General features: G+C 30.5%; 1 protein-coding gene across 1 annotated transcript in view; it reads right to left on the bottom strand.

The window, feature by feature from the left end:
• LOC147072189 (uncharacterized) overlaps positions 1 to 5,747 on the bottom strand; it is a 124,638-nt gene extending 118,891 nt beyond the window's left edge. The window contains exon 1 of the mRNA XM_085946682.1: positions 5,032 to 5,747. The gene's annotated coding sequence lies outside the window, so the exon portion shown is untranslated. The remainder of the gene's footprint in view (positions 1 to 5,031) is intronic.
• Positions 5,748 to 14,453: the final 8,706 nt, after the last annotated feature.

Raw genomic sequence — 14,453 nt, 5'->3', positions numbered from 1 at the left:
ATTCAATCGGTACCATCGTTTTTTATTCGGATTTTAGCACCCTCAAGGGTTTTGCAATCGACACAAATGTGAAAATGTGGAATCGTCGAAGTGGGAAATGAATAACAATATAAAATATTTTCTTTTATAAAAGAAATGTACATCGTAAATTGCAAACCTTTCGATATATTTATATACTGTAAAATATTCATAATTAAATAACTACTTACTATAATATAATATTACTTTCATTCATTCTCTCTCATGAATAACTGTAAAATATGTAGTCGATTTGTTCGTCATTTTATGTTATCAATAATTGTTGGTAATTAATTACTAATACATAGATAGTTACTATGTTACAATAAATAAAACACAGCGTTACGTCATGTCCTATAAAATAATATAAAGGCTGTAAAAATATTGGAAATAGATAACTATACAATGTTTTCCGTAAAATAAGGGCGCAATGGTATATTGGTTTTGAATTTTCCATAATGGAATCATATACAATATGTACAATTCAACACTATTATGGTACATTACGGACGCTCAAGCCTATAAATTAGTACACATGAACTACCTATACGGTTATTTTTTTCACTCTTTTAACCTCAATACATTGTCCGTTAATGCATTTAATTTTTAATGGAAAAAGGATGACTCAATGCATAATGTAATGTCTTTGCAATCACCGCTGATGAATATTACTATTGGATATTGAGTAAAATATATTATACTTACTTAATTTTTGCCTTGATCGTACATTTCATCGCATAAATTCCTAAAAATAATCTGATGTACCTACCAGTATTATTTTGACTTTTAATGAGATTTATTTTTCTGACAAACTCATCCATTAATATTCAATTTTTCAAGTCTTCCCCGGCCCATTATAATAATATTATTGCTGAAGAAATATTAGCATTTCTTTAGTAAAAAGGTTACATAAATGTCATCGCTAGACGATTAGTATCGGAATTAGAACTTTCGTATGCCACAAAAAAACCATTTTCTCAAAAAAGTGCTATTTCTGTGAAGCCCTAAAATTTTATTTTCGGACAAATTTTATTGCACGTGTAATCGTGTTCATAAAGGCGTTCATGAACGCGGAAAAATGGCCAAATAGAACAAGGGGTGGCGGAGGGTGTTTTCGTGGTGGTTGCACATCCCGCATAATAGGTATAGCCGTTCAATATTTTTATACTTGGCAATTCCATGTGCCGGTCATTTGGCACAGTAAAGACATTATTTGGCTTCAAAACACGTTTTTTGATTCAGTATCGAAACATTTCTGTAAAAATTTGGACAAGTTTATGCTTGTTTAGGACTATTTTTTACCGCATATAGTCAGTAATATAAAAAAGAAACACATGTGTCAGAGATAGGTATTGGTACTAGCTGTAAATTTGAAAATGTTTATATAATATTATTAACCTAATAAGGTATCGCAATGGTTATTAATTAGAAAGTGCAATAATAGTGTTTGTAAATACTTATACGGAGAGTAACATTATCACTGCAAGAATCATTTATTTTGTTTAGATATAATTACCTACCTAATTTTCTTGTAGAATTTGTCTAAACCTTCTGTATTATCTTTTTACAGTCAAAATTTATATGCGTACTGTTATTGTGTTCAATTAATAAAGCAGCTCTTAAAGGTGGCATTATTGAAACAAGATTTTTGTGAATACATTTTATATCTTACGTTAAAATATTATAGAAAGTTTTACTGAGTTTTTCATTGTGTGTCAATGTCAAGTGTCAAAAAATACAGTGAAAAATGTTTATGTTATAAGTTTTATAGTAATTACTACTCAAAATTATTACCTCTAATAAATTTTACTAAAAAAAAACCGCATCATTGTTTAATAGATCAATATATTATTAGAAAATGAGTAACTACTTAGGTACCTCCTTTTTTCACCGCCAAGCTCGGCTCGTTCGATGTACCTAACTTAAATTACAATAATGCATAGAATTTAGGAGCGAGCGCTATTTCAATATGGGCGTGTGTAATTTCAATTGAAAAGAAAAAGTGAATCAAGTCTATGCCATAACTTTTAACATTAGTGCATCTCGACCGGAAGAATGACATGTTGAAAATCTATGAACAAAATAAATAATCATCAGTGCCTATAATATAATTATAATATATTTTTATTGGTCCTACAAACCGATATATGTCTTGGCCGCGTCCCGTAGAGGAATTTTTTATTATTAAACATAATATATTATGTACAAAAGGTGACTTGTATTACATCGTTTTTTTTTACTTTGATAGAAAAAAAAATATGTGCTACGACTGAATTAAGTATGTGTGATTTTAAAATATTAGAATGTGTATATAGATAGTTCAATGATAGGGTGGTAAATTAATGTGTAGGTATGCAGACATAGACTTTGTTTAAGATCAAGTAGATACTTATGTTGCATGCATCATATTATGTGTGTGTTAATGTCTAGTGTATTAATTGATATTAATAATATCTAAAATACATAGCCATTTATATTACATTGTGTAATCACAAAATCCAGTTTACAAGAGGGAGGGAAGATTTAACATCAATAACTCTAAAAATTGTATGATAACTAACACAATTGTTTTAAAACCATTATAATAGAATTCTACTGCGTAAAATCTGATACAATAATTATTACCAGTGTTATAAAATATTAGTTGAATAGAATCTTATTTTATAGATATACTTAAGTAATTTCTTGCTATAGTAAATTAGGTGCCAAAGTAATAAATTTATAAAACAATGACATTAAAATCTACCTTTAAATCATAGAAGTATGCGGAAAGAAAACACGTTCACGATTTGTTGATGTAATGGAAATAGAAAATTTGCGTACAATGGCCGAAATTACGTATAAAAGCATTGTTCTAAATTGTTTACACGATAAAACACGAACACAATGTTTATGCGGAAATTTCTTCGTCAAATTTAATTGACAGTGAAAATTTTCGTAGAATTCAGATGAAAAATACAAATATATATGGGTACCTATTATCAGCTCTCTAAACGAAATTCTTAGTCTCAAAAAAATCTTTGTTGATTTTATTGAAAGTGTAGATTGTTTTTTCCCAATTATAAGTTTACGAGGTAATTTCGGCGATCCCTCGTAGTAAATTTGATATCATACTCCATTTAATGTTACGGCTTATTGTAACATTGTTTGAACAATTTATTAGTTACCTATCCAAAGTTTCCGTAGCCAAAGTTCTGTTTTGTCTAAAGTGCCTAATTATTAAATGAGTAGTGACTTAATTAGGCACTTCAATTAACAATAATTTATAACATGGGTAACTAATAGTTCTAATCAATTTCAGTCGAATAGTCAATGCTTCCTACATATTTATAATAATATATCGAATATTTAATTTTCAGCATATTAAGTTAAGAATTGCAAATAATTAGTTTCTTCTTACTTTTAAAACAGACTTTTTGGGAGTTACTCACGCTTACTGGACATTTTAAATTGTTGGAATGCCAGAAAAAATCTCTTGTAGGCATAAAGATAAATAAACCCTTTTTATCAGCATAGGAAGTCTTCGGAGACAACGCAAGGGATAATAGCATCCTATTTTACCTTACAGAAGTAAGTAGGAAATCGTATCTTATTTTTAGTTTTATCACTGCAACCTTTTGTAGTATTTCTCTAGTAAAAAATATAATACGTACACAGGTAGATACTTAGATAGTTTAAGTATACAGGTAGATAGATGTTGATTGCACCTTATTTATATTGGATGCTGCATGCCAGCGATTGTCCGACTAAGTGCATGGTCCTCTAGGCCCTAGAGTCTAGGGTGGCCGGTCGTATAGATTAGTGTTTCTCAAACTTTTTCATACCACAGCCCCCGAAATCATAAAAAATAATGCAAGGCTCCCCTCTCCTCCACAAAAATTCAAATCTTTTATTACCAAAAGTACTTTATTTACCATTAATTATTATTATATGTACATTTTTACTAAACATAATAGAACATTTCATTTAAGTATTAAACAAAAATTAACTTCAAATTTATTACAGCTACTACAGCATACAAAAACAATTTATTGAGAGGGGTGTGATTTCATATTTTTACATACTTAGATAATATTTTATAAATATTAGTAGATTATTTATCCATATCGGATACAATATTGTGATCGTGTGAAAATTCGACCTCGAGATTTTGACTGGTTTATATCGGGTATCATCCAGTGATCATGTTTTTATGCTTCATTTTTCAAATACATACTGAAATATTTCGCAGCTCCCTGGCAGGAGCTCCAGGGCTCCTTAGGGGGTGGAACCCCCCAGTTTGAGAAGTACTGGTGTAGATAATTCCATGGAATCGTAAAATATTTTCACAATTTTAATATTCGTATTTGATATTTATAGTCATATTTACTGACATATTGTATGTTTTCCAATTTATTTTTTATAAATATTATAGGTAATAAAATAACATATCATACAACATAAAAGTACTTAGGTACAGATATACCTACTGCTGGTCACTGGACAGTATTTGATATAGTGAAACAAGAGTTATTACTGAGACGTCATCATTAGTAGATACCTAATGAAAATTAATTATATTTAAATATATTATGGGGAACATTTCGCCACTGCTGTGTGGTTAAGTACATAGCCATTGCGAATGCTGCCTGTGAGACGAGACTAAACCATTATAACAAACGAAAAGAATATTAATACACACTTAGACAGTGGTGCATAAATGTTTTGTAATGTAACTCCAATATTAATATAATATGTACATAAACTGAATGCATTCTATTTAGTTCAAATATTAATTTTGTGGTGAGACGAGAAATGCTTCTTAGAAAATAATATGAATGACGATTACGGACCAAATAATCTTGTAGTATTTATATGTGGCATCAGTCTCTGATGTAATTTCAATACTTTTCACATTACTTACTAACGATACATTCATTTTTTTTTATTATTTACAAAATTATTAAATTAAAAGTACAGTTTTAAAGATAAAAAAGCAACTATATAGATAAGTGTACATAAATAAATACTCACAACATAATCGCCTTCAGGCAGCGGACGTCAAGTGTAAAAGATGAAATCGTCAACCAAAACGCGCGGGGTGTTATTAGAGGCTCGTTATCCGATCGTTGGCTGCCACCTAGCCGGCGGGTACCTGCTTCAGTCACAGGCGGCACCTGAATAACATGAACCTGCGTCCACGTGGTTGCATGCCACCACCTCAACAGCCTCCAGGTATCCAAAGTGCGTTTATCAACACGCGAAATCCTCACGTAATTAGACGAAAATCACTACCTGCTATTGAATACTACCGGTCAGAAATGTAAACAAACCAATCTACACTATGTTTTTTTAAAGTCACGCATTCTGGGAAAACTGCAAGAAAACTTGGCTGTTTTGATATAATATGTGTTTACACTTTTTTGTGCTAACTTGTGTTTTTTTTGAAGTATACACTTTAAACACACGTCTGTCAAAATAGTCTGAATAAGGAGACAGAGCACACAATATAAACAAACGTCAAAAAGTATCAATAAACTGAGTTGAAACACATTAGACGCGAAAATTCTTCGTGAAGTTTGTATACAAACAAGCGTCGAGTGACGAACTCAGGATAAGCACAGTGAGCTTGAAATAATCAAGAGTATTTTTAGCACGTAATAAGATCGAGCGTTTCGTGAGGTCGTCAGCACGGCACGGAGAGTTCACGGACACTTGTTACCCCGCCGGTCGTCGCGCGGTGAATGTCTGTCTCGCGGAGCGTCGCTCCTCTAAACGCCCTCCCCGCCATTATTATTTGAGCCTCCGCGCGGGGAACTGCGGATAATTGGGACAGCGCCCTAAAACGTCTATGTCGCAATTTGTTATTATTTGCTAATTGGCATTTGGTCGCCCAAATCCGACCCTGTTTCGAAAGTGAAAATAGAGAGATTTCGGAAACTCGACATCCCATGATTATAATCTGATTATGTCACAAGAAGTAAACTGTATTGTTAAAACTTCACAAAGTAAACACGAAACAATTGAATCAATGTATTTTGTGACCTGCATCGTTCAAATGCTTTACATTCAATGTATTGTAAATCCAGTTTGGTACCTACATACAAAGTGAATGTTTATCATGAATTTAATTATTATCGATTTGTAATAAATTTTAAAAGAGAGTCCGCCTATTTCTTTTTTTTAAATTCTACGCTTGTCTATTGAGCTCATTATGCTAATTAAAATGTATAGGAAGATTTTATTAAATTTAATGAATTCAAAATTTAAATAAAATAGTGCAAAACTATTATTATAAAATGTCATTAACGAGTAAATATAACTTACTAACATCTAAAAAAACCTGAGTTATTTGGATTTAGGTACTATGAAATACAAAGTACATAAATGTCATATTTAATTAATAAATGCATATCGTGAATTCCAGATAAATGTTAAAAGTTATACCTAATTAGACAAAAATAAATAATCTGTATATGTCGGTAATAATTCGCTTGTACTTACATTACTGATAAAAACATACTATTTTAAATCATTTTAAATAGCTGACTTAGTCCAGAATAGACTATTTTAAGTTTTAATTACTTTTAGTAAAGTTTGAATAAGATTCATGGCGAAGTTGATTTTAAGTGGGTAGGTACCTAGTTGAATTCAGTAAACCAACCATAACATCCAACTCCCTTAAGATGGCGAGGATTTGAAAGGGTCTAGGCTCAGACGCCTCAATATAACTACCACAAGACAGTCAGAAGAAAAAATATTACATTGCTATTAATATTATATTAAGTTGTTTTTGAAAACGCACGACCCACAGTCACTTTGCTCAAAATATTAGCTTCGTTGCGTGGGTAGATGTCTAAAGGTTCGTTCAAATGAATGCAAGTGCCATTACTAGTTAGTATCCGTTATTAATTATTATCTAATTACTAAATTTTCCATCAAAAAAGATACCCTGAAATTATGTTAGTTCGTAACATATAACCAGGTATGTATTTATTTATTATAAGTAGCTATGTTATTATAAAACTTGGTTCAATTATTTTTTTCAAGCTTTCAAAAGCTCTGTACACATTCGAACCAAGACAACCTCGTGAATCAAAGTAAGCAAAATATTATTATGACGCTACCAATTTTATCATGTTTAAGCTAAGTATGTAAGTATATCTATACAAATAGAAAAGAAAGAAAGACCTACAATTAAAATGATATACGTGTAATAACTGTGAAAGTTAATTATTTTAATAATTTAGGAAATTAAAATTCCGTCGTACTAAATTGATACAAAAAGATGGACATTAGTGTGAACAAATGGTGATCATTATTGCCCATTGTATGGCCGTATCGATTGTCTTCAACCACATAATATTAATTTGAATATCTAAATCCTCATCTTGAATCTTGGATAAGCTGACCGAGATTTTGATAATAGTGTACCTATTCAATTTGCAATTCAAAAATGGGGCTTACGACACGCTGTACATATGTATTATTTTTTACCATGATTCCGACAAGTTTCGTGTTATACTTAAATATATTGTATTATTTAATTAAATAATTACAAGATAAAAAGAACTTTTTATATACAACGTTTTTAAGTTTTCTATTGAATCATATAAACTTCACTAAAAAAAAGTACTTGATAGAAATAATACTGAAATGTCATTTTGACATGTCATATTGATTTCCATAGTAACGCACGTATATATTAATAATTTAGTTGCTAGGACCCCAGACCCTAGCAACCAATAATGGTGTCGAAATAACTTCTAATACAAAACAGGATTAACTGAAAATGAATTCAATTCTAGTTAAAGATGGCTAAAAGTATTAAAAAAATGCATTGGCACCGTGTTCTGATATATTCTAAAAGTTTCAAATTTCTAGCTAGTCGGAAAGTTAGTTAAAAATCGATTGCAAGATGTATACCGGACAAAGAACCACCGGACAAATAAGAATACGAGCTAAGAAAAACGTTGTAATAAAATAAGTGAATTTAATTACACTGTATGAAACGGAATGTAATATTTAATTTTTCCACTTGACGGAGCGATAATCTCGGAGATTTCACGAAACTGAGCTACGTTCCGGTACCCTTCAGTCCAGTTAGAATCCTGGATATTAATATGAGTTGTTTATAGTTCTTGTCTATTTAGTGGAAGCAAGCGGCAAACAAATTTTGACAATAGCCGATATACTGGATTATTTGTTAGGTTAGGTTCATCATTCATTCTTGAATTCACGAATTTTGCCAAAATCGGTTATGAAAATTGCCGCTGTTCCCGCCTGGCTTCCAGTAAACAGAATGGTACCGTTTGATTTTTCATTAATATGTCTTTATTACTTTTTATTGAAGTTATTATCAATTCTATGTTTCGAACAATCTACATTCAAGGGATGACTTCAGCCTATAAACCGACGTTAATTTTTAAATTATATAAAATATCTAATTATTTACCTACCTGATCATATAGTATAAGTTTGATCAAGCCATTATTAAACTGGCAGTATTTAAATGGATATATGAACAAATCAGGCTATTAGGCGCAGTAAGAGGGAGTCGGCATGCATTTTGTCGGCTTTGTGTAAAAACATCAATGAACGCAGCGGCCACTACATTACGCGAGGTCCGTAATGCAAAAGTGATTATCGTCATTTGGGAGACCGCTTTTTTATTGTATTTTTTCCGGCTGGGCGGTATCATTTCTTCTCAGCTGCAATTACGGTGGACCTGCACAAATTGCCAACCGCTGCGGGGAGTTGCTCCCCCGGCATCGAATCGTTAAAAAACTCATTATCGATGCGTTAATAAAATGTAAAATGCATCATGTTTTACTATAACGCGTTTATAATGTTCACAGTTTCAAAGAATGTCGTGATGTATTGGTATTGAATTAGTTCTAGGAGCATAAAAATATCATTAGCGTATTTGCTATCACCCCTCTGTAAACATAGACCGTTGCGAAAACTTGAAATTTCACAAAAAAGACGATGTCATTCTGTAGGTAGTTAATAAAGATCAATATAGTGTAAAATAATCATGATCTTTGTTGAATATTATATGTATTTTAAAGTTCATTTAATTGACAGTTGAACATATTAATGAACACTTCTGTTTCAGTTGGCTCTTTGCCCTAATCAAAATTACGTGATGGGTCATATAAATTATAAAGCAACGTCGAGGTTTAAAAAAAAATACCGATCAGTAGGTACTTATTTTTTTAAATTGTTTTCATTGTTTTTTTTTTACAATATATATATAATGGTGTGAACATCTTGAATTTATAATAATTTCTGTATTCCTATGACTTGGTGTATAAACAATGTAGGTAAAAAATCTAACGCCTGGATAATTATTTAATGACAAATAATGAATTTTGATGGTATTTTAATAATAATATGTTAATGTAGTAAGTATATTATAAGAAGTAAACAATTATAATGCCAAATAATGCCAAATTTTTCATATTTTGAGATGAGACATTCACGTTTTTTCAACTTTTCATTTAAAAAAAATCAATAATGTGGATGAATCTTTTGATTTATGGTATAAGCAAAAGTCACTATGTTTTCAATCGATGCTGTGTTTGTGCTTATGAAAAAAATGATAAATTATGTCGATTTATATATCGAATACTGAAATATTTTTCTCTGCTTTGGAATTATTTATGTCAAAAAATGGTTCAGAATTTCACGTAGAGCATTATCCGTACACTGACTCAATTTGTGATTTTTGTCGAATAGCTGCCTTTTTTATTATGGTGTTATAACCTGAATTTCCATAGTTACTGAAAATGCCGAAATGTGAAGCTCGGAGAAAAATAATTCGAATGGAATAGTGCAAAACTTAAATAAATCATAGATTAAATTCTAAATCCTTCAAGTACCTACACGGAGTTGTTGTTTAGATTTATGCCAAATAAAAAGAATTAGTTAACTTTCATTATTTATTATACTTAGGTATTATATTTTAGATAATTCATTGCTTATTTAAATATTCAACAAGTTAATAGTGAAGGTGCCAGGGAACACAAAACTGAGGGACATGAATTATCTTCTGGACGTGGCTGTAATTTTCGAGTGTGTAGAAATACGGGAAACGAATAATATGTTATTTTAAATAGTAATAATTAATGTCCTATGCATTACAGTTGGGAATGTAAACGAAACACATATTGAATATTGGTAATATTTGATGACATCCGGCGGACTTTGTGTTTTATGCATTTTATGGCCTGACCGTCATTAAGTAATAAACCAAAACTGGCGTCGAAGATTTCTTCCATGGTAACTGGCTTTCGCAATTCTATCTTATTAATCTGTTATGTGGTAGGGAGGTTCTTATTTAAAAAATTGTTCACAGTATGATTGTCCTTATTATAATTTTACAATCGATCAACTCTGATATTCTGACGGAAGATCGTATCAACATCAAACACGAACAGTATATTATGCATAGTGTTTACTTACTGATGAAATTGTCAAGTTCGCAGATTATATTTCCCATATAATATTCACGTAAACATGACACCCCCCCTTTCAGAAAGTAGACATACGTTACAATATTTCTTAATATTACCTTTCATAGCATACCACGTATAAAATTACAATCACATCGGTGACTTTATTACGTTAGAATGTAGATATTCTTAGATACTAATATTCAGATTTTTTTTTAAATTACGAATTGCACTAAAAGAGAAGTTTGTAGATTTTTTATTTTTACAATTATAATTATTCTATCTGAAACTTCTGATTCACGAGTAATAAATTCATAAAATGCTATTCAATAATAGTTTAAAAAAATATTTGAATTCATTTGATATAGTTATAATTATTGTAAGCGTTCAGATATTTTGTATCAAAATGAATTTCTATAATAAGTGATTTCTCGTACGCTAATTTTTTCCTTTCTCTTAACAATTGAAAGAAATTTAGTCAAGTATCTCTTTTAATTGTGTAGGTATGTATAAAGAATTTATTACAATCATACTATCATTATTTTGCGGAGTTTCGTTTTCATAAATTTATACCAAATCAATCTTCATTAAAATTTGTTACCTACTATAAAAATAACACCTCAATATGTAATTATTATTTTTTTTATTCAATACTGAATATGCGTAAAATTTAAGAATGTTATTAGTATTTTTTACTACAGAAAAAAACATAATTTTGAAAAACTTCAGAAACACCCGTGTTAGAAAAAAATCTAGAAAAGAAGTTGGACCGAGTGATAGGACCAAGCCAATTTCTTTTCTAATTTGTCTATGTTTCTGAGGGTTTTCTACATCAATACGTGTGTTAAAAATATTTTATTATAGCCACTATTATTAATCTATATTTTATTAACATAGTACCTGTTTCATTCTAATGTATATTTATTAAGCGGATATCATCAAATAACCTAAATGTGGAAAAACTACTACAAAAAATATATAACTCACATTGTATTGAATTGTTTCATAACAACATTTCCGTCAAATATTTACAGTGATAAAAATTAATAATATAAAATGTGTTGCAAGTCGGGTGATAAAACGATTCTTAAAAAGAACAGAAAATTATTTCTATAAATTATTATTAAAATATATTTTCATTTCAGATATCAAATTAGTACTATAGATTGTTAAGACGTTATAGCAGCCATTTTTTCTGATTCCCACCAAAATTGACATTTGTGTTCAGTATTGTTTGAAAAATCATCAAGGAATGATACAAAGCTGGACAGTGAATACAATTCTATTCGAGCTACGTTTCGGGCATTACGTAAAATATGGTCATAATAATCGACCTACAGAGCTTAATATACGTACTATTACGTATAATTTATGTGATGTTAAGAATCCAACCCATCAAAAACGTAAACGTACTGCTGAAAATATCGACGGTGTGAATCAAAACGTGGATGAAAATCCAGAACAATCAATTACACGTAGTTTTCAAGAACTTAGACTTTCTTATGACACTACATTTGATTTGCAAGGCGTATAAAATACAGTTAACAAATGACCATTTAGTGCGTCGAAATTTAGCTGTTTGGGCTTTAGAGCAATATTATATCTATAAATATTATATATATCTTATTCTTATGGGTTTAGTTACATAAAAATAGTTAATGAAAATTTTTCAAAATCTTGTAACATCACTAGAGATTCCAATCCCGGGATCCCGAGTTATTTTCGATACCTATGAATCCCGGGATTAATAAACATAATCCCGAAACTTTCGCGATTGAGTTTTTTATCAATTTTTATGGAAAATAAAATAACAACGGAAATATAACAGAAAAAATACTTTGAATAACAAATAACTACATTAGAAATAAACTGAGTTTTAATGAAGTTTGATTTATACCCATGTATAAGTTGCCGATTCATTTTATTTTTTCACATAAATTAATAAAAATGAGAAAGATTAGAAAAAACAATGCTTCGCACAATTAACAAAGTAATTCCACCATGATCTCATACGTTTTACGGCAGTTTCATATTTGGCTGCCTAATTAGATTTATGAAGCGGAAAGGCCATAAGTACACCATGATTTGCTTTACTATTTTAAATCTCGCTAACCCATTCATTATGACGTCTTCTACCAGAACTACTATCTACTATCAGAAACAGCAATCTCGTATTAAATTCACATTATTATTTATATTACAATATTATTTATATTACAATATTATTTACATATATTACAATATTATTTACTCCATTAAACTTATGTATTTCCGAGATTGAACGTATACAATATTAACAATAAATGTCTTATATCTAGTATAAATTATACAAGATTTATTTTTGACCGATTTTATTGTTGTTAGTTGTAAATATAAAAAAAATATATTAGCAATGGAAAACAATGCCAATGCCGGGATTGTCAAATTGTAATCCCGAAATCCCGGGATCAGAATTTTGGCTCGGGATTGGATTCCCTAATCATCACAGTAATTGTAGTTAAAATATTGCCTTCGCTTCTCTTCAGACCCGTAATCAAGGGCTATCAGCTCTTTGTTAATTGGTATACAATCGTGAGTCCTACAGATGAAGAGTGTTTGTGTCTGTTTGTGTCTTGGTGCCTCATATTGTAATCGAAACTGCTATATATTTGGAAGAGCAAAACTATTACCAAAGTGAAAAAAATGCGTCTACTCTCTTGGGCGGTAAATTCAAGAGAAAGAAATGCAAATGTTAGACGCTTTTTAAATGCTGTGCTTTAGACAGAATATGCTGACAATTTCGCGGATGGCCAAACTTACCAAAGACTCCATAATTAGAGAACTCCAGAAATGAGTCACACGTTTTTTGGTGTGACTTCGCCAGACTCTTAAATTTTTTGGTCATATAATTATAGCCCGCAGAAAAGACGACAGCCTGGAAAAAATCATGTTTTTGGATTATGCCGAAGTTTGAAAATAGCAAGAAAGAGCAGGTTTCACATAGACGAAGGCTTTGTGTGACGCTGAATGCTAAGAGGGATGAAGCAAAGGCGTAGAGAAGACTGTCAGACGGCTAAATAATCTGGGCCACGATCCTGTCATGACGTCCCGACGCAGAAGATAATACAGTTGAATATATTATTGCCATAATATATAGGTAGATATAGGTAATAATTACAATCATTCTATTAATTACCTACTCTCATAATTAAGTAATCGTGAATACAACTGCCTTTACTACATTATCGTTTGCCTTTTTATTATATAATAATATTTTTCCCGGATACAAGCTATAAATGTGGGGAAATTATTATTGAAAGTTAATAATTATTATAACATAACATAACATCTAAATATTCCATATAAATAAATAGTAAGTACACTAAACGCATTAATTATTATCTTAATGATGCTAGCTTCGTATGATGCAGGAGTTATCAAACTTTTCGGTTCATGGCGCCTTCGGTGCATCGGAATTGTTTTCAGATATTGGCATTACTAGATTTTTTTTCAAGCGAAATAAATGAGTGTGGATCCTTTTGTATGCAATAAAAATAATTCTGATACTGTCTAAGACCAATCCTTTGATCAGTTCTCCGTACGAAATTACAGATATTTTGCAATTGGTAGGTATACTAAGTTATGCCATTTTCCCCATAAAGTTAAAAAAAAACTGCTGTTATTTGATTCTTGTTATTTAATTTTTTTTAATATTTGTAATTCTCTACTAGCCAAGGACATTCTAGCCCATTGCCATTTCATCCACTTAGCGACCTCTATCACATAGCGTACTCTTGTCTGAATGTATATCACTTTATTCAATTAATAATCCCAAGAAAACTCTATCGTTTATATATTTTGTTTTATGAAAAAGGATGGTTGTCTTTATTATATACCTACACTTAACAAAGAGTTCCCAGTTTTTCCCCTTTAATTCTGTCCTCTAGTATTATGTCGATTATTATTTTCTCGTAGGTTTTTCTTATACAAATTTCACTACAGATAAAGTTAGAGTACGTT

The sequence above is a fragment of the Rhyacophila brunnea genome, unplaced genomic scaffold (assembly GCF_057557595.1).
Source record: "Rhyacophila brunnea isolate RB1 unplaced genomic scaffold, BYU_Rbru_1.0 scaffold_2, whole genome shotgun sequence".
Classification (NCBI taxonomy): Eukaryota; Metazoa; Arthropoda; class Insecta; order Trichoptera; family Rhyacophilidae; genus Rhyacophila; species Rhyacophila brunnea.
Note: the sequence above shows the minus strand (reverse complement) of the source record. Positions and strands in the feature narration are given on the sequence as shown.